At 32.4% G+C, this 27,686-nt stretch overlaps 2 long non-coding RNA genes across 2 annotated transcripts; one reads left to right on the top strand and one right to left on the bottom strand.

The window, feature by feature from the left end:
- Positions 1-353: 353 nt before the first annotated feature.
- LOC143245120 (uncharacterized) lies at positions 354-4,217 on the top strand. The gene is made up of 2 exons (XR_013025479.1): positions 354-638; positions 3,682-4,217. It is a non-coding gene; the product is annotated as an uncharacterized LOC143245120 (long non-coding RNA).
- LOC143245115 (uncharacterized) lies at positions 4,123-26,826 on the bottom strand. Its single transcript, XR_013025478.1, has 3 exons — positions 26,130-26,826; positions 5,422-5,557; positions 4,123-4,254 (listed from the first exon to the last, which is right to left on the bottom strand). It is a non-coding gene; the product is annotated as an uncharacterized LOC143245115 (long non-coding RNA).
- Positions 26,827-27,686: the final 860 nt, after the last annotated feature.

The raw sequence follows: 27,686 nt of genomic DNA on the forward strand, positions 1-27,686 counted from the left end.
TAATTAAATGTCCTTTTAAGATTGTGATCTTCAACTTTATAAAGCAAAAGTGATTTATTTACTATCGAATTCCGAGAAATACAACAGCTCTACATTAATTTCTTAGTTATAAACTATGTTCATTTATGTTTTGGAATTTCGCACAAAGCTACTCGAGGGCTATCTGTGCTAGCCGTCCCTAATTTAGCAGTGTAAGACTAGAGGGAAGGCAGCTAGTCATCACCACCCACCGCCAACTCTTGGGCTACTCTTTTACCAACGGCTGGGAGGGTGAGCATGTTTTGCTCGACGCGGGCGCGAACCCGCGACCCTCAGATTACGAGTCGTTCATTTATGAAAAGACGTATTTGATAGTTTGGAGAATTAATAAATTTAAATATTTTAATGTACATAAAGTGAAGTTTTGAAATTTATGGAACTACAATTTCTGACTTGTCAACAATATTAAATGTGTAAATTTTATAAAAACAAAACATTATTTGTTTCAGTTTGGCGAACATGTCACGAGGTTTTACTTTGGGCCACTTTTGTCAACATGCTTTAAGGGTGTGACGAGTCAGAATAAAGTAACCCATGAATGGTCGATCGTTCTGTGGTAAATGTTCGTTTTTGGAAATGAAAAGTTCTACAGAAAAATTGTAAGAATATTTCTTATTGACGTAGAGTGATAAATATATATATATTTATTTTATTTTAAAAATAGAGTTTATCGAGCTTTCGGCATATATGCTTAAAGTTTAAAATCAGCAGTAAACAAATTCTAAATAAAAATTTTGAAAGTAGAAACTATCTACGGTAGCGTAAGCAAATTATCTATAATAGTAATGGTTCAGCATAGTTTTTTTACGTAGATCATTTAAAACTAAGCATTAATGAAACAAATCAACTAATAAAGATAAACACAAAATGTAATAAACATGTTTTTTTAAGGCAATTAGATAGTATGTACCATACTAATGATAGGTATGAACACTAATGAAGTTTTTACAGATAAAATGTCAGGAAAAGTATGCCATGCAGATTATTAAATACAGAAGTGAAACCGTAATTATACTGAATACCATGTATACTAAACTACTAAATAACAAAAATACAATCGGCTATACTGACTGTATCGTTTAATATTTGTTTAAGAAACGAAATACCGTATTTTCCGGTTAATAAGCCGAGGCCAATTTTCAGCTCTGAAAATGAGGGTTTTTGCTTATTATCGCCCAATAAGCCGAAGCCATTTTTAAGAAGTGACAAGTTTCTTCAAAATGATTTCTTAGTCTCGTTTCAGCGTCAGCATGCATGTTGTGTGTGATCATTGGCGTTCTGTAGTAAAGCAGAACGTGTCGTATTGAGACAGAGATGGAATCAATATGTCATTCGTTATTGGCTCCACTCACTGTAATTAGGTAACCAATGAAATTCCAGAAACAACTTTTCACTGTAGTCTTAACGTGCTTTGCTGATGGGACAAAATTACCGCCTATGGTAATTTTCAAAAGAAAAATATTTCCTAAGAAGAAGAAATTTCCGAAAGGAGTGATCGGCCAATAAGCCGACCCCCGAAAATCAGGTCCAAAATTTAGGGCCAGAAATTCGGCTTATTAGGCGGAAAATACGGTATTATGTTTGTTTGTTTGTAATTAAACACAAAACTACACTATTTGTGCTCTGCACGCTACGGATACTGAAACCCGGTTTTTAGTGTTGCTTTTAAGTCCGCAGATAAACATCTGTGATAGAAAATGTTCAGGTTGTGTAATATCTCAGTTAGAGAAGTGAAACATAGTTCTAATGAAGTAGTGTAACGTTTTACACATAAAGCAACAGATAAGTGTAAAAGGGGCTTTTCCATAATATTTATCTTTCAAATAACTGATAACTTAAAACTACAATGCGTAATAAAACTGACATATGTAATAAACTACTATAGTAGTTGTCTCGTTAAAACATCGGTTTTTACTTGTGTTCAAAACTTTTATGACACGTGTAAATTAATTATTAATTCAAAACACAATCAGTAACTGTCTCGTTTAAACAACGGTTGTACTTGCAACTTTTCAGGGCATATAGTTAAATACAGATTATAATGTTCATGATATGTGTTAAATCTATAAGCGGTACTTAAATATACAGTTGTCTCACGATTTATCTTATAAAAGCGAAACAAGAAGTGTGATAAATATTGATGTAATAAAGTAAACAGAAATTGAGACGTGTTAAAATTTGTCTGTTGTCCTTAGTCTGCGTATAGAGCCTAAATAACACCATCCGCCCTAGCACCACCGACTTTAATAACACTATTCTACTCATCCTGTTCTTTTGAAAAAAACAACACACAATATGAAAATTAGATAAACTACTATTTTAAGGATCTAATTGTTACTATAAAGTTGATGGTTTAAGGGCATGTTGAGACACATTGATATCTATTGATCTGCGTCATTTTCTGGTATTTCGCTCGTGAATTATCTGCGCGCTCATCATAGATGGCTTCATCACTCCCTTCTCTAGCAATTCACATTCTGGTGCCACTTTGTGGGAATTATGACACTTAGCAACGCGCCCTCTAGTCTTTTATACATTACATAAGAGTTATATAACTCTCAGTTGTCGAAATAATATGTATTTTACGTAACAGTTATGTAACCTTCAAGAGGCAGCATTCTTTGTATACTGTATGACAGTTATATAGCCCTCAGGCAGCAAACCACCGCTGAGACGGCATCTTTTGGGCGGTTAATTGCTGCTCTAACTACTGTTGTTTGTTTTTTTGTTTTGTTTGTTTGTTTGGGAATTTCGCACAAAGCTACTCGAGGGCTATCTGTGCTAGCCGTCCCTAATTTAGCAGTGTAAGACTAGAGGGAAGGCAGCTAGTCATCACCACCCACCGCCAACTCTTGGGCTACTCTTTACCAACGAATAGTGGGATTGACCGTCACATTATACACCCCCACGGCTGGGAGGGCGAGCATGTTCAGCGCGACGCGGGCGCGAACCCGCGACCCTCGGATTACGAGTCGCACGCCTACACTACTGTTGTTAAATTTGAAAATAAAAACATCTTATTGCTTGATGACAACACGTAATCTGATGCCATGACATCTTAATTTTATATATATGCATAATTTGTGACGTACATTTCAGCAACCTCAAATCAAAATATGTCTTTTACTGAGGATGCAGTCTACGCACTTCCTTGCCCTCTACATTCATGGTGAAGAGAGCACAGATAGTCCTATGTGTAGTTATGTGATTAATATCAAACAACAACACACTTTTGTATAAAACTATGTATAGAGCTAGTATTATTTTGCCTCATTAATTACAATAAAATACGAATTTCCCGTGATCAGGTGATCTAACAGTATAAACTATACGCAACACAGATTCGTACTGTGAGGTTTTAATTAATTAATTTAGTTTTAATTTGATGTCTATGGTTCATTCTCATGAACGGTATTATGTAGGATTTGGCTTTACCTAAATTAATGTGCTAAAACAGAATTATTTAAACATACTAAATCAGACTTCATGCTAAGAGTAAACTACAAAATTTTGTATATATATTTTTTGTTTTTACTACGAGTAGTTTATTTCAGTGTTCTATCATGATGAGTAATTTTTGCATTTATTGATTTCAAAAATTAAACGTGTTAGCAAAATTATTATATTTATTTTATTTAACAGTGCCTGTGGAAAGTCCTTTCGTACACGAACCGATGCGCCAGGAAAAAACTGTCTTATGAATAAATTCATTTCTCTTTTACAGAACATCTTTATAAATAGGGAAGTGCTTGGTATATGTAAAAATTTAAATAAATTACAATAAGGTGACAATATTATATTAATCGAAACTGAAGGCAAACGTATGATGATTTGTGTACATGTATTTATTATAATTTCAGAAGTAAGTTATACTGAAGAAATTTGCTATTATTATCGTATTGTATTTCTTCGATGAGTGTATCTGAATTATTTTAGGAATTTATTGTTCTAAAAACAAAAGAGAAAAATATTTTAACCATGTCATTGTTAAGGTCTTAGTATTACTGATTGCACCTGTGTCGTGTCACTGTGGTCTCTTGATTATGTTACGTATATCACAGCTAAAAATAATAGAAAAACTGGCAGAATATTTATCTCTAACGTATTTCTGTTGCAGACTTTATAATAAATCTAAGCATGATACATGAGGGTATTTCGGGGCGTTTTGTTTTTTTTTTTTACCCAGAACAAAATTTCTTATCCGGGAACTGTCCCCTAAAAAAAAAAAATTAGAAAAATTTATTTCAAATTCTTGAGATTGAGACCCAAGGTTTTTTGCATTGGTGACATTGTTTTATGTTGATCCATACAATTGTTTTATTAAAACACAATTATAGAAGTAATAGTTTTAAAGCTATTTATTGTGAAATAAAAGAGTAAATCGAACTAAATTGTGTTACTAATAAAACAAATAAAATAGCTGAATGAAGACATACAAGTTAAAAAGATTGTTTTAAAACTTTTTGTGGATTTGTAACATAACAAATGTTGTATTGACTGCATAATTCACAATAGTAGTTTTGTATTGTTAACAGGAGGCTTTTTCTGTCAGTTCATGAAGACCAATGAAAAACTTAATTCACTATCAGGTCAATAAGTACTTTTGTTTAGTATAATCCACAGAAAAGGGGATTGTACCCCAGATCTGCTGCTACTTCACATTTGAAGCAAAGTGTATTAATACAACATGATACAACAATATAAAGAATATACTGTTCTCACTTGCAAGTTGTATACCTTCCCTTTAAAAAATTAAATCCACAAATTACTTTTAAGGAAATCATCTATTCCACTCTTAAGGTCCTCTAAAGTGTTGGCCTTCAATATTGCCAACAGGTGCATAATTTTGTCTTTTTTCAAATCTTAAACTCATCTATTAGTATAACTAGGTTGATATTGCACCCACCATGTTTGAAACTCTTTTTGCATTTCAGAATATTTCCTTTCAATTTCAATAATCACAGTTTCAAGTACTAACTTTAGAGGCCTTTAGGATGCTACTCCACCTATTATTGTGCCATTGGATTCTTCATATTCAAAATATAGCATAATATTTAGGGACAAGGGACCTATTGGTCTACCTCAGCTGTTCCATCCTCAAAAACAAACTAAAATTATTTTAAAATAAATTTAAAGTTAGCACTTCTCATTCATATATTTAACTAGCTTTCTTTAAAAAAACTTATTAAAATTTACTGCCTTCACTACATCCTAAGGCAACCCATTTCATAGGCCAACCATCTTGTTTGAAAATTGTCTTAACATGAAAAATGCTGATGCATCAACAATAATAATTCAATTTACAACCTTAAATATCTCAATCAAATCTCTCCTAACTTTTGTTTTTTCAAAGGAAAATAATTTGAGAAATTTCAACATTACCACACATGACAACCCCTCCATCTCAGGTGCCATTCAAGAATCCCTCTTCTGAACCCTTTCCAATAATTCAGTGTCTTTCTTAAGGTAAGAAGTCCAAGACTAAACACAATATTTCAAATGTGGCTTTACCAATGATCTATACAATGAAATTATAACCTCTTTAGACTTGTATTCAGTATTTCTGTAGATACAACCTAAACTTCTATTTTCCATACCACTAACAACAGCACACTGCTTGGATGGCTTTACAAACTGATCAACTATTATACCAAGATCCTTTCTTTCATAACAATGTTAAGGTTATTTCCATCCAAATTATAATTGATATGAATTATTTTACATTTATAATAATTAAAACCCATCTGCCATTTATTTGTCAAACTACTAAATGATCTAAATCCTATTGTAAATCAGCAGCAACCTCTTCACAGCTAGAACACACAAGACCTTAATATAATTTGCTGACAACTCCATCTATGCCATTGATGTAAATGAAGAAAGGTTCCTAAGACTGAACCCTGAGGTACCCCACTTTTGACATTAATCCAGTTTGACTGAACTTCATTTGTAACAGCTCTCTGCTTCCATCCAGCAACTTTTCCATCCAATTTGCTAATTTGTCCACCACATCAATAGGTAAAATTTTTATAAGCCTTTTAAATGGTACTTTGTCAAATGCTTTCTGAAAATCCAAATACACAAAATTTACACTCTTACTTTCATCTACATAAGCAGTAACCTTTTCAAAGAATGTTGAAAGATTTGTAAGGCAAGATTTTCCCTTAGTGAAACCAACTTGATTATCCAATAAGATCCTAAACTTTATTAAATGATGTTGGAAAGCATCTTTTAACAGCCCTTCCAAATGTTTTTCCACAGCTGATGTGTAACTTATAGGTCTAAAATTACTGAGACTGTTTTCATCACCTCTCTTGAAAAATGGAGTTACATTAGTTAACTTCAAATCCTTTGGTACCTGCTTACTGTTCAAGGGCTAACAAAATGTACTAGTAAGTGGTGGCTCACATATCCAATCTTTAACCTCATTTAAAACCCATGGGGAAATATTATCTGACTAAGGAGCTTTATTGTTCCTTAAACTTTCCAATTGTTTTTTAACCAGTACAGAATTAATGCAGTCATCTTGCTTGATCTCATTTTCATTTATCAACTGTTCAAGATGTGGAATACTGCTTAAATATTTGCAAGTAAAACCTAAATAAAAATTTAATAACCCAGCTATCTTATAATCTCTCAAGGGTCCTATCCTAACATTTTTGTTTACCCTTAATGTACTTGGAAATATTGTTACTGTTAATCTTTACATTTCAGCAGACTTTTATATATAGACATCCTTTTTGATGCTCTAATTTCCAGATTCAACATCCTTTTTGATCTTCTATAATATTCTAAATCTTCTGTCACACCAGTCAATTTAAATTTTTTAAATTTATGATGCTTTTCCAAAAGTGTATTTTTCTTAAACTATTTTTGAACCAACCTTGTATTTTACTTGCAGCTATTCTTGTCTTTTTATAAGGAATATGTTTATCTTGAATGTTTACAAATTTATCTTTAAAACTTTTCCACATCTGATTAGTGTCTACAACAGATAATTCTTGATGTATCCCTTCAAAAGTTTGAAATTTGTGACCAAAATATCTGTATTCTTTATTTCCATATCCCAGTAGTCCTTCTCTGAACCTTCCCAAATAAGGTGAGACCAACACTGTACACAGTATTTCAGTTAAGGCTTAACTACTATAGTGATTTGGATAAAGAAAATTAATTATTTTTGACTTGTAGTCAATATTTATTGTAATGTACCTTAAATTATATCAACTTCACTACTAACAACAGATCACTGTTTGGATGGTTAGTGGCTTATCTACAACTATGTCAAGATCCATTTCTTCAGTTGAAATGGTCCACATCTATATCAAATGTGTGATCCAAATTACAAATGAAATATGTTGTTTAACATTTACTATAATTAAAGGTCAGTTGCTAATTACCTAACTTACCAATAGATCCAAATCATTCTGTAGCTAGAAATATCAAAGAGCTGAACGTCACTAACAAATTTTACAAATATACTAATTATGCCCTATTAGTATCATTAATGCAAGTAAGAAGTAGCAAAGGTCAATGAGGTAATTCATTAATAGTAAGTGTCTGCTCTGTTTGGACATCATTAATAACAACCATTTTTTTAATTCCATTTAATCATTTGACAAGTCAGTTAACAAGGTTTTTTTCTGTTCCCTATTTATGCAATGTTCTTATTTAATATTTTTTATGACACCTTATAAAAATTTTTTTAAGATGCTAAGAATTCTAAATCTTCAGTCTTTCCTTTCTCCAAATGATAAGTATCATTCTTAAAGAAAAAAAATATTAAGATGATTTTTCTTTGGTAAATTCATGTTGGTATTTCATTTATTATACCATATTTCACTAAATGATTATGTAAAGCTTCCTTTATTAAATTTTCCAAAAATTTTCTCACTGCAAAAGTAAGACTAACTGGCTATAATTTTCAGGGCAACTATTAACACTCCTGAAGAAAAGGATATATATATGGCTCTGGTCATTTATCTACTTGTAATTATTATTTTTTGTAGAATGTTCCCTCAGGAATAGTGCTAATGTCTTTGAAAAATTAGAAAAAAAAGATGGCATTTCAAAGCTCAAACATTTTGTAATGTTCAATGATAACTTTGTCATTACCATCATTTAAAGGCCAATTAATTCCCAGTCTAACATTTGACTTGCCTTTAACATACTTAAAAAAGTCATTAGTTTAGATATTATTAGCAAACTGTTTCTTGTAAATTCTTGTGGGCTACCTAAGGTATCAATGTGAATGCTACTTTTGATATTTTTAAACCAAATTTATTATTATTAATTTGTCACATGTTTAGTAGTCCCCATTAAATCATAATTTTTCCATATCACCTATAGCCATGCACCCTCCTGTTCTGTTTGCAATACATATAATGTTGCAATAATGGCTATAAAGTTTAGTCTCGATTCAATTGTATTTATCTTTAACTTTTCAAGACATATGTTTAAAACTATTATTTGACTTGTTATACTCTAATATCCTTATTGCCTATTTATCAGTCACTTTATTTCCAGTTTAGTTTGAACTATCTTTAATGAACGTATTTAGAGCTTCCTTAAACAATCTACTACTTAACCTACATAAATGGAGTCCATCTCAAAAACTATGCTACATGTTCAATCAGTCTAACATTTTTGGTTTATAAGGATATTTCTAGCTACACTTGGACCTTGCTGTGTAATTCATACCTGTATCTAGCCATTGAGAGCACTTGATAACTTTGTCATTTTTTGCAAAAGAGCCACATATTTAGTTCTATCCCCAAACCCCTGAAGGAGTTTACTAATTGTGATTTACAATTTCTACACCATTTGCTCAGACATACACTAAGATAATGTTTTCTGGTACCAGTAGCTAAACCATCGGCATGCTATATAATCTCCTGTACTTAAGTGCCTGGAAAGAAAATCCCTATACTTTCAATTTTTCCAGTTATTAATAACTTTATCTGAATACTTAATGAGAGAATCCTCTAGATAGTTGCTATAAATGGAGTTCAATCAAATTAAATTAATGTTACAAGTAGGGTACCTTTGCTCTTTTTGATTTACATGAATTACATAGATGAAGGAATGGTCTAGAAATTACTTAAATTTACAGATAATATCACAATCTTGGGTGTTGCTGGCTGTGAAGAGGATGCTGCTGATTTATGAAAGAATTTTGATCATTTAATGAGTTTGGCAAATGAATGGCAGATGGGTTTTAATCATAATAAATGCAAGAAAATGCACATGGGTTTTCAAAATTTGAATTAAAAGTATAATCTGAATGGGAATAACCTTAATAGCATTATAAAAGAAAGGGATTTTGGTGTAATGGTTGATTAGTCTCTCAAGCCATCAAAGTGTGTTAGTGATCATGGTAATAGGATTTTAGGTTGTTTCTACAGATATGTTGAATATAACTTTAAAGAGGTTATAGCTTTGCATAGGTCACTGATTAGATCAATTTGGAGTATTATGTTCAGTCCTTAGCTCCTTACCTTAGGAAGGGCATTGATTTTTGTAAAAGGTTCAGAGAAGATTTACAACAATTATACAATGGATGGAGAGGTTGACATCTCTCAAACTGATTTTTCTTGAAAACAAAAGTCTAGGAGACATCTTCAACTAAGGCAGTTTTATTTTTCTAACAAGGCACATGTCCTTTGGAATGGGTTCCCTTTGGATTCGTGAAGGCAGTAAATTTAAGAGAGTTTAAGAGAAAGCTCAATAACGTTAAAGACTGGCTTTAAGCTTTTTATATAATTTATTTATTTTATACTTTAATATAGTTTACAGGGTGGGACAGCCGAGTTCTTTTTTGTCCCAAAACTTTGTTATTTGAATCTCTTATCTCTACTTATTACATGTATCTTTTGTTTTGAATTTATTAGATACTGGTACTTGAATAAATTATTATAAACACAACTGTGTATGAAATACATTTTTAAATAGTCACATGGGTATCATCATAATTTGTCAATTCTCACTAACTAGCTATCTTACACATAATCTAAAAGTAAAAGAAAAACTGCAAGCCCTTGAAATCACATACTAAAAGTCATAGAAATAGGAATAATATATTCATATTGGAGTTTAAAGTTGTAAACTGTGAAAAGTGATTTAGCAAGTTTGTCTATATTGCTTTCAATACATAACTGACTCCATGTGAATTCATGTTTCACATTTTATTGTCAGGTCAAATGAAAACAAACTGTAAAGTTGAATTCCACTGCCATCTTTCTATTTACTTCCAGCAAGAAACTGCAAACACAAGTTAACTAATAACTTAATGAAGACACCTTCACTGATTCTATTGGAACATGTAGTATCAGATTATTTAAAAATCATAAACATACCATTTTACTTGTTTTTTCCTTTTTCTCATTCTAGATTGTCAGTTGTGCTTTTCTTTCCTCAGTTCATTGTAATATTCATTAAATCACTAAAGTTCAGTTCAATTTTAGTTTGATAGTTCAACAAGTTTAATTAGAAATTGGTTTTGTTTTTCTTAGTAATATCTAGAGTTATGTGCTGGAAGAGCTATATTTAAAGTCTTCCTTTTTTCAAAATGTAAGATAAAAGTAAAACTGCTTAACCATATTACATTAGTAAATGTCAAAGTATGCATGCTAAGGACTTTATAGAGTGTTATTGAACATTATATTTTCCATTTAATACCAGAGTTATCAACTATTTATTTTACTGTACATTGCTGATTTGGCAATAGTTTGTGGTATATGAGAATATATTCCAGATACATTATAAAAGTATACTTAAAAAAAACTGTAGATATGTATTGTGGAGATTCAAGAGGTTATTTAAATACAATGTGTAAATTATAGAGTAGACAAAAGTAATTTTATTCGTCATGTGATTACAATTTTACACTGTGATTTATCAGAGTATGAGGACATTAGATGTTGTCATTGGTATAAAACCTACATGTACTTAAAGATAGTATACTTAAAGAGAAGTGTACAGTGTATCAACTTAGAATTAATTTGCTCATCGTGGATCTGGCCCATTGATAGCATATTCAGTTCCAGACCAGATAGAAGACTGAATATTGTTTGTGAGTTGGTAAAATTTTGTACATAAGTAATTATTTGTAATAAACATTATTATAAATTGTAGTATTGGTTGTATATTAAAATATATTTATGTTAAAAAGAAAATTGTGTGTGTCAATCTTGCTGGCAAATATAAATTTGATACAGATTAACACTTAATTAAATAATTCTTGAATTCAAATTCAAATTTCTGGCTATTTGAAATCATAATAATATGTAGCATAATAAATATGAGACTTGTCCAGGATAAATTATGATATGCAACAAGCTACATAGGAAGAGCAAGACCAGATGCAATTTTATGCAGATAAGAAAAGTGATGCTCATGTGGTGTTTCATTTGTTGGCATACATAATAATCTTATAGTATTAACTGCAACAGGTAGAACAGGTATTTTTAAACCTTGGCATCCAAGTGCAAGGAACACAGTAGTCCATATAGTACCAGTATAGTGCTCAAACTGCAATTTTCCTTGAGGGCAAAATGGAATTGTGTGACTCATAGTGATACCATGGCATGTGAGGTAATTCCTAAGTTCAGGGGACATAAAAGAAGTATCTAAATCTGGTTGAACAAAGATGACATTCCATATAGGGAAAATAGTTTAGTTAGATATTTTATCATATTAGGTTGAGGAATAATTTGTGAGCGTTTTTAAATAATTTCATTCATGCAAGACTATACAATACTTCAATGCATGAACACATTACACCCAAAACATTTATTATGATACTTTATTTCATGTAATACCTAGGTATATAGTATGCATTGTTTTAAACGAAATTGCAAGAAATTAAATGCGAAAAGCAGATGGTGTCGAAAATGCTCGATTTTGTCCACTTGACATTCCATTTAATGAGCTGAAAATGAAAGCAAAAATTAAAGACATATGAAAATCAAACACACCATCTATTACAGCAAAAAATTATCTATCAAATGACATGAAATATTTTGCGAAAGCGCTTCATTTATGAATATATTTTTTTAACTTGAAAAAACGCTCACGAATTATTCCTCAACCCAGTAAATGAACTTAAATTATGGCAGGAGAATGAAAACAGAAATCAGGAATACTTGTTCAAAATTGTCAAGAGGTGTGTGTGTGTACATGTGTAATAGGGGATGGGTATGTCAGAAAAGAACCTTCAAAATCTAAACTAAGTCTATCAAAAAGTGCTATTACTTTAATAAAATGAGTTTACATTTAGTACAAATGGGACAGGAGGATGTGATCAACATCATGATGAATCAGAGATGCATGAAACGTATCAAGAGAAACAGAAACAGTTGAAGTAGATGAAAATATTCTGGAAAGAGCACTGGCTGAACAATCAGCCATCACATGACCTTATCCTTTCTAAATTCACCTGAATGTTTAAAGTATGAAGGATACAGTGTTCATCAGTAAGCAAACAAAATCAGCAACCAGTCAAAAAGTGCCTTCACTTTGTATAGCTTTTTCAGTAGCATATGCTTCCTTCTGAACAAGTTTTCAGCACTTTTAAGTGCTGTAGAAAAGAATGTGACTGGTCTACCATCCTGTAGTAAAGTAGCAGTAAAAATCTTCTCCTTGCTTGTGTGGCTTCTCAGTAAGCAAATAATACTACCTGCAAGTACTTGTTCCAGTCAAGTGATATCTCTTGGCACATCTTCTATTCTCACAAAGTCCACTAAATTTGAGGCTGTAGAGGGTGGTAAAGAGTTGTGTAATGCTGATGAATCTGCACATCTCTTTCATAAGTTCTGAGGTAAATTGGGTTCCTCTGTCACTCAAGCCTTCTTTTGGAAAGCCTACTCTGCAGAACACTTCTGGTAGGGCTTCTGTCTTTGGCAATTTTATGGCTTCTGGGTAACATGTTACAAAGTTGACTACTGTAGCACATGTTGGTTGGATTTCCCTTGTCAGATACAGGTACTCTTGGTCTGACCAAGTCCACAACTAGTCTGTTAAATGGTTCTTCTGTAAAAGAGATATTACCCAGTGGCATCTTGACTACCTTCCATCTAGGTATTGTTCTTTGGCATACGGCACATGACCTGCAGAAACTGGCCACACTTCTGATGATACTTAGCTAATGAAAGTTGCTGGTAATTCTGTCTGCCATCTTCTTTGCTCCTTAGTGTCCTCCTATAGTCAACTCATGAGTCAGCTTCCTCACTTGAATCTAGTATTCTGTTGATACAATAATCTGTTTAACTTCTGCAATAGAACTGCTTTGATAGATCAGATACAGCACTCACTTCTGGTCCTCTATTCTGTAACTCATATTCCCTCTGATCATGTGCTGTACTTTCCCACTGGTACAGTCTAAACGTTTCTGCAGGGAATGGTATTTTTTCTGTACTTCCTTCAGTTTCAGTTGACCTACATTTGGGATGTTACTCTTCAACACTTGAGGGGCTTGATGTCTTGTTTGCTCTTCTTCCCCTGAGCTCTTGTGGTGACTAGAGGTGCCTCATCAGTCTCTCTTTTTTTATAGTTCATTTAAACTCTGCTGCCTGATTTATTTCCAGTCATCATGTCACACATGTATGCCTTATTGTAGTATTGAGTGTCCAACTTTATTCTTGCTATTGCAAACTTTCTCATTGTCTCATCAATCAACAAACACAGATGTACCTTGTCCGTTATCTGCTCCTCAGATACTAGACTGTTTTTTACTGCTGCACCCAGTGTCTCACAAATCCTTCACTTTTTTTATCTCCAACATAGTCTTCATGTATTATGGCATTTCTTACCAGCACTATCTGTGTAGGTAGCTCCATCTGCTTGATGCTGAAATTTCTACTCTTGCTTTTTGATAACACACTTTCACATATTTGCAATGTACCACATTTTTAAAAAAAGCATAGTATCTCTTCTCCCTTTTGTCTGTTAAATTCTTGTCACCTTTGGTGGTATCTTGTTTCTGGTCAGCTACCATTGGTTTTTTACTTTAACAGGTTATTCTTGGACTTACCAGTTATACTTCTTCCAGTAAGTTTATAGCATTTAAGTGATATCACTTTTACTTAGTCCTTGTCATCTTCTGATGTCATGCCTTTTAGGCCTTTTCTTGTGAGAATTTGGCTGAGACAAACTGCTAAGTTGCCTTTGTTTCAGTTATGACTTTTGGCATATCTTTCAAATTTATCAAGGAAAGCATCCATATGGTACGAATAGCCAGCTCTGTATTGATGCCTGATAATGGCCTAATTTGCACTCAATTTTATCATGCACTTAAAATATCAAATTTAAAATAACTATGTTATCAACCACTATGATTTTGCTTTTGTAAAGAGGCAACCATCCACTAGGGTTGTATGCTGTGATTTTATCAACAGCTGTGAAATGTATGTATGTTATTGAAGAAATATATTCATATTGTCATTACTACATTTTTGTAACATGGCAACAAAGACTTTATTCAACAGTTCTGTGCTGTTTAAATTGATGTATTGTACATTATACATGCACATGTTATAACATACTTGTGCAAGTTTAAAAAATATTAAAATATTGGTATTAGAATTAGGTATAGTCAGTATAAGGTTCTCAGTTAATTACAATGTAGATCTTTCACATATCTGAAAATGAGTTTTAAAAATCTTATTTTTAATAACTACAAATAAAGACTTTAAATCAAATTTCAGATTCAGACTTAAAGAAAGTGATATTTTACACAATTATTGCATCGTTCTTGCATTTCATTGAATGTTTCTATAAATGTTTTAACCTAATGTTCACAGGGTTCAGTCCATTGAATTGACTCCATATTGGATAAATAATGTTGACTAATGTTTCAAATTTAGTGTAAGTATATGCAAGAAATAAGGCACATTTTTAGTAAAATGTACAAATCTCTTGTAAACTAAACACCAGATGCACTACCAAGATACTTCTACTCAACATGTCTGAATTAATGTTGTCAGTACGAGTCAGACTGACAAGCAAGAGTGCAACGTAATGTCCATGTAAATAAAAATTCTTGTGTCCACTGTACAATTTGAATATTGTTTGAATAACCTCTTGAATCTCCAAGACACAAAATGACATTTATTTTCACATATCACCATACCCTGTATCTGGTTTTTATTTTCCCCTACCAAGAACTGTCAGTAGACCAAAAATGTATGGTAAAATAAACAACTGATAACTTTAGCATTAACTAGAAAAAATAAAATTGAATGACACTCTGTGAAAGGTCATGGCATATGTATTGTGAACCCCAACCATGGGCATATGGTTAAAAATAACCTTTATATTATAAATAATGGATAAAAAAATTCTAGTTGAAAGTATATTCCTGCATATGGTACCATTTAAATGAATGCTAAAATAAATTTCATTTGATTAATTAAATGTTTTACTAATTAACATTTATATATTTTTAACATTACATTTTGTTACTTATCTTGTAAACAGTAATATGAAGAGGCTCTTGAAAGGACAGGGACTAGTCATCAAAGGCAAGCACTTTTTTTTTTTTTCACAAGGGATTGTTAGAGGAGATTAAGGAGTTGTTCCTGTTATGCGTAAGGTAGTAGAAGTCAAGAAAACTTCCTTTATTCATAATTGCCCTTATAAACATTTTTGTGATATAAAAATTGTTATTGTGTATTAACAATAGAATATCTTTTCTTTTTCCTATGAAGGTCTACAAGTCTGTTTGACATTCAGTTTAATGCTGGATGTTATTTTCTCCCTCTAGTATTTCACAGCATCCAGCAATCAAATGTATCTTTTCATAGCTTTTGACGTTTTTAACAGAAAAAAAGGTTTCTTCTGGGGCAGGAGGGTAGGAAGGCAGGAGCTTGAATCCACTCAGCCACCACCCTAGTGCACATTAGTGCTGGGGACATAACTGTGTATTTTATTGTTTTTGGACAATATTATGTATAAAAATCTTACTAGGTTACTAGAAAGCTATTGTCTTCATCAATTTGGTTTCACTATGTCCTTTTTTAATTAGTTCTTCAACCTAGAAATAAATTACCAAATTGATACAATATCAATATTTATCAAACTGCATAATTTAGCAATTTTATTATTGAATTACAAATCAAGAACTTTGAATTACAGATTATGAGTATTCGAATGTTGTAGTAGCTTTTCAGCAGATCCCGAGTGATTTTGTCACCAGTAACAACCTTGTAAGGCATTACACATATATTAATGATTTGACTGTGTGCAGTGTGACAAAGAGCATGATGAGAATCTTACAAAATATAAAATGCTTTGCTTTATTCTGAAAATTATGCAACTCTGGAACAGATCAACAAAAGTTCATTCACTAGTTTTGCCCACTTTTGATTCTAGGATCATGTGATACTTTCCAGAAACTAAAAATTTTGAAAATCCCTAGTTTTTGTCAAGCAATACGAATAATTAGTAAGTAACACTGAACAAAATGTGATGAGAGAATCAGATAATAAACTGAATGTAATTCAATTTACAACACAGGAATAAGAGTAATTACAGGATTTTTTATTTTGCTGTGATTACTCAGGTCTGTCAACTTAAACTTCATAAAAGTTATTTGTGTTTTAATAATAAATTGTCTATAATCTAACTATACATATTTTGAAAATAATGTTTTTTTTCTGCCATATAAGGACTTGTTTATAAACCAAGAAGGAAAAAACTTACATCAAATTATTTTGTTCACCACAGTGAACATTTTTGTATTGTTTGTGAACAAAAATACAAAGAATGTGGAAGAACTTTGATGTCAAATAAACATGTATCCTCATTCATCTTTACTTTTTGTGAAGTCTACATCTTTTAGTCTCAAAACTATATGTTCTGGTCATTCTTTTATGTATTGGAGCATCTCATTTCAATGGTCAGCAGTAATTAGCCATCATATTGCTGTTTCACCTTCCCTGATGTCTTGGTAAAACCTTTTCCCCTTGTTCTTCACTGGTCACACCAAGTTTTTCTCAGAAATAGTCAATATGTGAATGTAAGAAATGAAGTTTGCACATACTTGTTTTCCACCTTGTCCTCAGTTTTCCTTCAGTCTGTTCTGTTTACCTTGATTTTATGTTTCTAAGGTGTACTTTCAGACTTTCTCCTCCATCAGTCTCCTCTCCTGGACTTTCTCTTGGTGACATGGTGTTTGGTTATTTCTTACACTTTATCCAGTTGAGCCAATACAGCTCATCATTAATCCTCCTTACTTCTGTTTCTTGTCATCTTATTACTAACAATGATCTCCCTCTTTTACCTCTGGCTTAATTTCACAGCTCTTAGAGAAGATTTGTTTCTGTAGTCATTTCTTAGTTTCAGTTCTGTGAGAACTCTACCCTCCAACTCTGTTCACTAGTAGACTTTATTTTTTTTTTATAATCTACAAATTCCTTTGATACTTTTTCTGTATATCTTTGTTCCACCTTACCTGCTTATAAATGTTATGGGGCAATTCCTTAACCTCACTTGAGGGTTTTACTTCTGTTACTTTATTATCCCCATGAAGACTGAAGATTGTTAGCCAGATTAAAATGTGTTTCATTTGATCCAATTATAGTCATTCCTTGTTTTCCTCAGGCAGCTTTATCACTCATCAGTTAATACTCTCCCCAGGAATGCATGATCCAGTTCGGTGTTTTGGACACATTCTTCACATTCATATTCCCACTTTTTGCTTTATCTACAATGGTTAAATATTTAGTTCCCAGACCTTTCCTTCAAGTTGCCAAAATTCCAGTCTTTTTTAGTTGGGTCTGCTAGGTTTTTAATTGGAGGTTACTTTTTGAAGTCTGTTCTTCTACCTCTCTATGGATTCTTTGGTTTCTTCCTGTCTTTCCAATGTCACTTCTTCTGTTATGACCTCTCTTCATCTTCAGGAGTTATTTCAATATGGGTAACTAGTTGAGCTATTGGTTTTTAATTCTTACCCTTTAGTTCATTCATTTCATTCAGTATGTAGGGCATACTCAGACTCAATATTTGTCTTTGTAAGATGTAGTTTTTAATATCATGCCTGTCATATCTTCACTTCCTGCACAAGTCTTTTTCTTGGTGACTTTTTTCTTTTGTGTTCCTAGTTCCTATTGAATGTGCACATGTGTTGCCTCCAGTATTTTCTTGCCTGTCACTGCAGGTTTCTCAGTAAATAACAGTTTACTTTTCACCTCTTATGGTCATTATGGCACATTTGATCACACATAACTATGGACACCTTTCTTTACCTACTTCACCCCAATCTTGCACCTGTTTGGAACTCTACAAGGCTCAGAAGACACTCTGTGAACTCTTTCTACTTTCATTTCTGGCTTTTCCATGTGTGTGCTGTTAAGTGTAGCACAGGTGATATTTTGTGTTGGGTTTGCTCCTGATGAAAATATATCTTATATCCACACCTATTCACTTCTGCTGTTCCAATAAGATGCAGCTTTGGATGTCTGATCCATTTTCTGTAACCAGGTCTTCATGGGTGGGGTTTCTTTGCCATTACATTCTCAAGGTGGTGACTACTACACAGGCTTGCCATAAACTTCAGTCTTATCTAGTATTCTAATTATGTGCATTTAGATACCTACTCTAAAGGCTGCTGAAAGGAAGGCACTTGTTCTCAAGACCTTTGTTTTCTTTACTCTGTACTTTTACTATTGAACCCATGATCCCCATTTTCAGTTGTCATTTTATTGTGTCTTGAAAGGTTAAGCACTGAGACATATCAGTTATCATGCTTAGGCTTGGAACCATCCCACAGAGTGACTTCTCCATCCTTTAATATGTTCAATGAAATTATTCCCACTTGGGAATCCTAACTTCAATGCCTTTCTACCTTCATACCTATGTTTCACTCAAGTGGGTTTATATTCCAGAATCTATAATTCTAATTGTGAATACCCTGTGTCTGGTATGGTTTGACCTCCTTTTATTTCCTTCAGTTGTATTTCTCCCCTTTTTTTTAATGCAGAAGAGCCACCAATTGTTTGTTTTGGTCTCATCCTGCACTATTAACTGCAGGAACAACTTAACATTCTTTCCAGATTGCTCATAAGTTCAAGTGGCTTGGAAGAATGATTGGATGTTTTCTTCATTCATCATTACCTTTCTTTCCTGTATGATTATTCCAACCCATCATCTCCTTTGTTTAACTATCATCTTACTCATACTGATCCTTTTTTATGTATAATGACCCTTTTCATGATTGTCATCTCATGGCTTCTCTTACCTCTAACCTTTGTTCCCTGTATAAGATTTTGCAGATGGTGATGTGGACATCTTCAACACATTAGTGTCCCATTGATCACAACACAGGGAGGTTTTTGGCAACCCTGGCTTTTGTGTCCCTCCATTCATCACTTTTTGTAGTGGCTTAGATGGCGTGTAATTTTTCTTCTTGCTCTTTTACAGATCTTACAACTATCTTTTCCAACATGTATATATATATATTATTGAGGAAGTGGAACCCACTATATGGTCAAAATCTTTATTCAGCAGAGGGTATTGAAAATGTTAAACCTACTTAACCCTGCTCAGTGCCTGTTGTCCAGGTGGATTTTTTTGAAATATTGCTTTGACAGAATCAATATAATTATCTTCCAAACCATTCTGCACTTGACAATAAATAAAAGACAGCAACAGCTGTGCATATGCCCTCAGACTTAGTTTGCACCTGCTGTTTTTACTTGCTGTAACCAATTATATTGTCTCTCATTGTGAGAACTAATTCCAGACGGTTATGTCTGATGGCAATAGTCCATGCACCTCTCCAGGGTTCTTCCCCCCATAAATTCCTTACTCCAGTTTCTTCTACTGGTTTAAAGACTGTTTTTCCAGTCTTAAATCACTGGGAAAATTGGTGTAAAGAGTTTCTCACTGAGTGGTGCTGTCCCACTGATATAAGACTGAGTAGATGTTATGTGGTAGGTGTAATATTGTATACCCCACTATCTTATGAACCAAGCTATTTCTGGTGGACAGGTCAATCCAGATTGGTCTTGCATTCTTGTTGGGAAACTGGTCTGGGATATTACTCCTGCATCTGATTTTTGTGGTGAATATTGCATATTTTTCTCCAATACAGTATGACCTAACTATAAGCTTTAGCAATACCACACACTCATTCTAGCTCTCTGCCTGTGAGGTAATTAATAGTTGAGCATTCTGCCCTCCTTAGTGACACATTCTATCTATATGTCTAAGCTGCAGTCATCCCTTGTTGGATGTAGCTATCTGTCAGATCAGACCAGTATTTCCTATTCTTAACATACCATGTCCATCTGATTTCTTCTTCTGCCACTTTGTTGTTCCTCCATCTTCTCTTCCACCTTACCATAGATCTTTTCCCTTATTCTAGGTTGTAATTCCATTGCTATTAATATCCACCTGTTATCAGAATACCTTATAATGTGCACAGCTCATTTACATTTAATTCTTACTGCATCTATTTGTTTTTCTTATTCTGTCATTTCTCCATGTCTCTTGTAGTGTTATATGAAGTATTTTTTTTCTTTCTATACCTCTTTGTGTGGTTTCAGTCTTGTTCCTCATCTCTTTTTATTTGTGTCCATCTTTGGCCACCACATGTTAAAACTGGAAGTACACACTAATCCATGATCTCATTCTTCAAACTAATGGGAATATCTTGATCCTCTAGAATTTCTTTATATATTTTGAAGCATTGCCATGTTGCATTTATCCTTACCATAATTTCATCCCTTGTTGTGTTTTCTATTTTAAGGGTTTGCCAACATTTTTGTACCTTGACACTTCCTCTTTCTTCATTCTCAATTTTGATGGTATTTGTCTAATGACAGTTGGTTATATATTTAATTTTTCAGTTATGTATTTTTAATTCTGCATTCAAACTTTAATAGGGCTTCTATCTTCTTGTTGAATTTGAAATTTATATGCAAACCTTAGATCTATTAATGTCTCACCATCTATTTGTATACCCTCATTCTCTAACTCAGTTTATCTGAATATTTCTTGCAAAGTTGCTGTAGACAGTTTCAGAGATATAAGATCTGTCTCGCCTCTTTCTCTGTCTTCATCACTGATGATATTTATCAAGAAGTAATTTTTCTATTGCATCTATGAATATATAATGTATACATATCTTAAGATTTTAGTGTACATTACATTGATGCCTGTTATTGCTAAAGCATTTAATATTGTGCTACATTCTTTTTTGTAATATATAAATCCCACACATAAGGGTAGGTTGCATTCATTTGACTTTTCCATTATTTTGTTAGTTGTATCTAAATAAAATGTTGTTGAAAAGTTTTTTCTAAAGCTTGCTTGTTCTCTTGGTTGATATTTATCCAAAATTCTCTTCAATCTTTTTTTGTCATACTCTTAAGAATAGTTTATATAAGTGAGAACAATAAACTTATGGGGTGTTAATTTTTTATATCTTCTGTGACTCCCATCTTATATAAAATAATGATCTTGGCCTCTTTCTATTTCTTTGGTATCCTTTTTAACTCCAATCAACCCTTCCACCTTCTTCACATGAGATTCTATCTCTTTGAGATGCAGAAAGGTGAGTAGCATTTCGGAAGTTAACATTTTTGTAAATACACTTCATATAGGAACTCACCTCTTTGGGCACCTACTATTATTTTTCCCCCACTTCCACATTGCTTCATCAAGACAACCTGTATCCATGTATTAGTGCTCATGGGGATTTATTACTGTGTGTGGAAAATATGGTGCCCCCTAGTGGTATGGGGCTACAACCTAACACTGATTACATCATGAGCAATACACATTGACACATGTCGGGGTGGCAGTGAGACTAAACATTACATGTAATGTAAGTTTTACTTATTTCTAGCAATGACTGTTAATATTGTTATTCCTACTTAGGAGTTCTATCAAAACTGTATACATACATAAGGAAATGTTTAAACTTTACAGAAAATATAAACCTTTTCAATATTGGATATTCTTCAGAAAGGCATTCACTGTTATTTTGTGCAATATAAGTATCAAATCATGGTTTGATAACAAACATAATATATTCCCATTTAAAAATAATGCTTTATCAAATAATTCTTGCTTAAGAGTTAGATTATAGTGCAACTCAAACTGTTAATAGATGTGTATAAAGCTAGAATGTTTCTGAGGGAGAAATATTTTGTTTTTAATTCAAAAGGCAAGTTTATTAACTTATTTAAACTACTTTTTACTGTAACTTTTTAACTCCTTGTTTCTAAAACACATTAAAAAGCAAGAAATATATGAAGACCAATAAATGACTAGTATACAGAACTAATGCTGTTACTGATGCAAATTAAAAAAAAAAGATTATGTAATGAATACAGAGTAACAACAATGTACAGCTTAGAACTAATGTTGCAATTTACATGGTTTTAAGAACAATAACAATATGATGCCATATAATGATTCACATTTACAACTTAGGATTAATGTTGTCATTCATATAGATTTAAGAACAATGATCAAATAATGCCACAGAGGGACTCTGATATACAACTTAGGATTGTTCTTCTTGTCAATAATAGAGCAAAATAAGACATCTTGAAGTGAAACAAATTAGAATATATAATACAGGGTTAATTTGTAAAGTATGGATAAAGTAAAATTCTTGTTGCATAACATTTTGTAAAAAAAAAAAATGAAAGAAAGATGGAATAATCAGCATTCTAAGAATATCTATAATTAATGTTGTTACATTCCAATTATTGTATATCAGCAAATATTGATTTCTTGTGGCTGTTGGAATACTGCTCGATATGAATGTGTCCCTGTCTATAACAACAATCAAACTTTGCTATTTTGATATTCTGCGATGGTAACTTTACAAATTCCCTAAAGTTTTCTATTTAACAAAATAAAATGTACACAAATGCACATATTTGTTTTTGCACCTAAAAATAATACTAATTATAACGAGTTATTAAAATAACATCAAAAATAACAATTTGGTTGAGTTGTATGTCATATTCACTGTTGAGTATTGACTAACTTTAGACTGCATTTGTTATAGTGATTTAACCTGTTGTAGTTACAGATATTAAAATCTTGCATTAAAGCTATCCCTGCTTGTCAGTGTGTGCATCTATATTCACTTTAAATCCTCTTTTTAGAAAACTCTGCTTACAAAATTCATTAACTGCATATAACTAGGTTAACTAATCTTTGAGCATTAACATTGATCTATTCCAGTTAAATAAATATCTTGAACTGCAAGAAAAAGGTTCATACCTTACAAACTACAGGGTGGCCTGTAAGTCCCTACCCATTCATATATCTTATGTATCCAGTGTGTCTGTGTGCTGTCCCTCATTCTCGCTGCATAATGTTGTGTGATGCCATGTTCTGTGAGACATTTTCCTCAACATAGCAGGGGTTATTATTCCAAATGCCGCGGTAACAGCTGCCTTCAACTCATCATTAGTATTATAACGTTGTTTATAATAACATATGGATGGGTAGGGACTTATGGATCACCCTGTATGTAAATAACTACAATATGAAAAAATAAATTTCTTAAATATGTATATATAGATCCCAGGAATATGGAATAAGACTTGCCAAAACAAATTTATGAGTTTTAGATTCATATCAGCCTGTAAAGTGATTACTGTTCAGTCACAGCTAAATATTTTGTGGTTATTTATTTGAAATAATTAAAGGAGAAGGTTGCTCTTACCTGCTGTGAATGGTAAAGTTCAATTGATATTTTAAGTTTTCTAAATAAAAAGAGGCAAATCAGCCTTTACTTTCCCATTGGCATTTAGGGTTAAACAAAAGTTACAAGCTATTGAAATCATAGACCTTATATGATACCCAGGATCACATCCAACAAGTTATTCTTAACAAAGACTTCACCAGGTATCTTAACTGGACACATGTTAATTTTTTGCTGAGTTTTAATTTCTTAAACACATTACCATCACTTTTCTTTCAATGATTGAAACTACAAAAAGCAGTATTTATTAAGCTCACAAGATACATTTATTGGTCACTTTATTAGAAATACTTGCCTAACATTGGAGTAAATCTCCTTTTCCCACAAAAATAGTCTTTAAGACTTAAAAAGATGACACAAGGTATTTTGTTCTATCATAACCATTTCTTTGAGTTAGCAAATAGTCTAAAATTGAAACAGATATTTTCAGGATATTACAGTGGTAACTGAAACATTGAGACACATCCAAATGATGCTCAGCTGTATTGAAATCTGGTGATTGAGCTGATCACTTGTTTTAGAAGGGCAACTGTTCATTAGGAAGAAAATGTTGGTCTGTCTCTTGCTGTTGGGTGCTACAATTTTTGTTTGTTCTTTATCAAGTAGTAGATATATTCTATTTTGGTTGTCATTGTTGATAACAGCTGTTTTTAACAGCTGGTCAAAAAAATAAAAGCTTAGATAAGAATGCTTCTGCTAAAAAGTCACCAACTATCATGTTCCTCTAAGGGTCCAAGTTGTCACTGATCATTGTCCTGTGAACTAATTTTGGTATCAGTGTATTTCTGTGAAAGAAATCACCTCACCCATCACAAGTAAGTTATCGATATCAGAGTGAGTGATGTATTTTGCAACTGTGTACAAGAGATCTAATAAAGTGGCAATAGAGGATATATCACTTCTAATCCATATTGTATACTTAAAAACTTAAAGCTGTTGCAGCCAAGTAACACTACATATAATAAAAAAGTTAAAATAAACACAAATATGTACTAAAATAATAATTCATTACAAGAGAATGGAAAATGCAGTTCATCACCCACTTTATCATCAAGTTTATCACATAAGTTAAACACTGCTTTATTCATGGTTTTAGCTACAAGTAGTGATTACTTAATAAAAGCCTTATTCATTTCACTAGTTATAATTGTATGTAAAAGTAAATTAAACTTTTATAATTGATAAACTGAAAGAAAATAATAATAAAACTGTAAATTATATTATTAAAAACATTTCTTATGAGAGAAAAAAAGGGAACAATATGAATAAAAATATAAAAACATTAAATAGTAAATGTTCTGAAATCCATAACACAATGGAAGTTGTTGGATAGTTAAGTTTCAAGGAAATAATCAATAAGTACATGTAGTTGTAAGGAATTAACTTTCAAACTTGTATTACAACCAAACTTTTTTTACCAAGCATATTATTAACAATATTGTTTTTAACTTGGGGCATTATTGTTAAAATTTGTCAATAACACCATTAAAGGATGCTTCTTTTTCAACATTCCTCATTATCCTTTTGAATTGTTGATTTGAAGTTAATTTCCTAATCTGAAGCCCAACAAAAACCCATTCTTCAAGTTTCATTTCTGAAATAGCTGGAATTACTCACGTAGATACTTGAAACAGTCACCTGTCTTTGTCTAAGGCTTTACAAACTGTTTAATCAAGCACAGTTTTATGTGAAGTGGACACAACAGGACATTCTTTGTGTCAACCAAACTTTCATCTTCAATGTTTTTTGACCCTGGCATCAGGCTGACTCTGTGTGGCCATTCCTTAAAAGTGCTGATTTAGTGCTCTGCTGTCCTCTTAATGCAAAAACATTGGAACTTTGTATACCCAGAATACTGACCCAACAAGATACAAAGGACTTTCATGTCTCCAGAGAGTAGCCAACCATGGTCTTTGTATTTGACCATATTAAGAAGTTTGAGATTTTCATACATTTCCTTCAAATGAACCGAATGAGAATAGGAACAGATACATATATGTTACCATTGTGAAGGAGAACACCTTTTAGACTTGTTTAGGAAGATTGATGGACAATTGTCATTTACTTGGTTAATAGGCAACAGCTCTGAAAATTGGTATTAATTCAGCATGTTACATTTTACTATTTATCTCTGATGAGTATCCAATTTTTTATGTTATGTATCACAATTTCAAATAACCAGAAATTAGAGGTTAATATTAATATGAATCAAATTTATGATATTTGCCAACAATACACGCAATTTTGTTTCTTAACACAAATACATTTTAATATACCAAAAAAACAATAAATACAATTTCTAATAACAATTATTACAAATAGTTAATAAAATAATTATTTGTGCACAAGCATTTTACAAACTCACAAACTATATTCAATCTTCTATCTGGTCTGGTACTTAACATTTTATCGACAGTCCAGGAGAAGCAAATTACTTGTACGTTAACACACAGATACAACTCACTTGACAGGAACGCTAGTTATCTCTATTCTTGTCTTCTCTAACATGATTCACAAGCCTGCTCTTCTCAGGGGAAGATAGATACCTAATATACCCATAGAAATAGTAACATTCGAAGTTAGTTCTCTGAACTTGAATGTACGTTTCTTAGACTAACCGCGTTGTTAGTTGATGGAAATGTATAACACTGATGTCACATGTGTGGAAAAGAGTTCTAAGAACTTAACCTTTCACACAACAGGGGAAAACGTTGTTTATAAAGCAGAAAGTGGTAATATGATAGATAAAATCTGAGTAATGGAGGGATAGTCTGGTTGACTAGACTGTCGCTAAAGTTATCAACTGCTTTTCTTTCCGCATCTACCCTGAAAAACTAATACTTCAATTAAGGGTTTATAACACTATTCAACAAAATCTTCTTTATTTTTAAGATTTCAAAGAATATCAGGTAAATTATTGTTTTGATTTATATATAGCTGAAAGCGAGATTTTAAAAAAAAATGTTTTGTACATAAATTAACCTGCGGTGAAACTTATTTCTTATTTTGGGGTTGAACGGTCCAGTACCGACACTCCGCCTTTTGAAGCTTCAAGCGATTAGCGTTACCTATCTTATTTTTGGAAGAAAAATTACTCTTGCAACATGAGTACTCATGCAGCGTTAGTAATTTGGTTGGTTAAGTTTGCTTTGTTGTTGTTTTTTTCCACTAAACGTCTTGCACCTGTAGGTGGCAATTTAATCACAGCAATTTATACCTTTTTCACTCTAGTCTTACACTGCTAAATTAGAGACGGCTATTGCAGATAGCCCTCGTGTAGCTTTGCGCGAAATTTAAAAACAAACATTTTATTAAGCATACAACTCGATCATTTCATGGTTTATGCGAAGGAGATCTTTGTGATGAACCACCTAATATATTGCCTTGTCTTGACCATAGTTTAAATAGTCCTCATATTTAATGGTGAATAAATTTAATAAAACAACCAAGGGCGTTCAGACATATTTTCCCCTTCACTCCACCACATAACAAATCTGTTATTACAAGAAGGGGGACTAAATGTGTTTTCAATGCTTTGATTGGTAAATGATTGTCATTTGCTTGTTGTTAAGCAGAAAGCTTATATCTATACTCTGCCTACCATAGGTATCTAAACCCGATTTCTAACATTGTAAGTCAGCAGATATGCCACTGTACCATTGAGTTAATGACTTGCTTCAGGGAAGCCAATATATTATAAATTTACAATACATTTAAGGGAAATTAGGGCGATTTACACCAATCTGATTGCGAGAAAAGAAATTATCCCAGTTTTCTGACCATATAATTATAATCTTATTAGCTTCTAAAATTTGGAAATTGTAAAAACAAAGATCGATGTTGAATTTTACAGTTTCGACACACTACGAGTATCGAAATCCGATTTATAACGCTGTAAGTATGCAGACATACCGATGTGCCT

This window comes from Tachypleus tridentatus, chromosome 1, assembly GCF_004210375.1.
Source record: "Tachypleus tridentatus isolate NWPU-2018 chromosome 1, ASM421037v1, whole genome shotgun sequence".
NCBI lineage: Eukaryota > Metazoa > Arthropoda > Merostomata > Xiphosura > Limulidae > Tachypleus > Tachypleus tridentatus.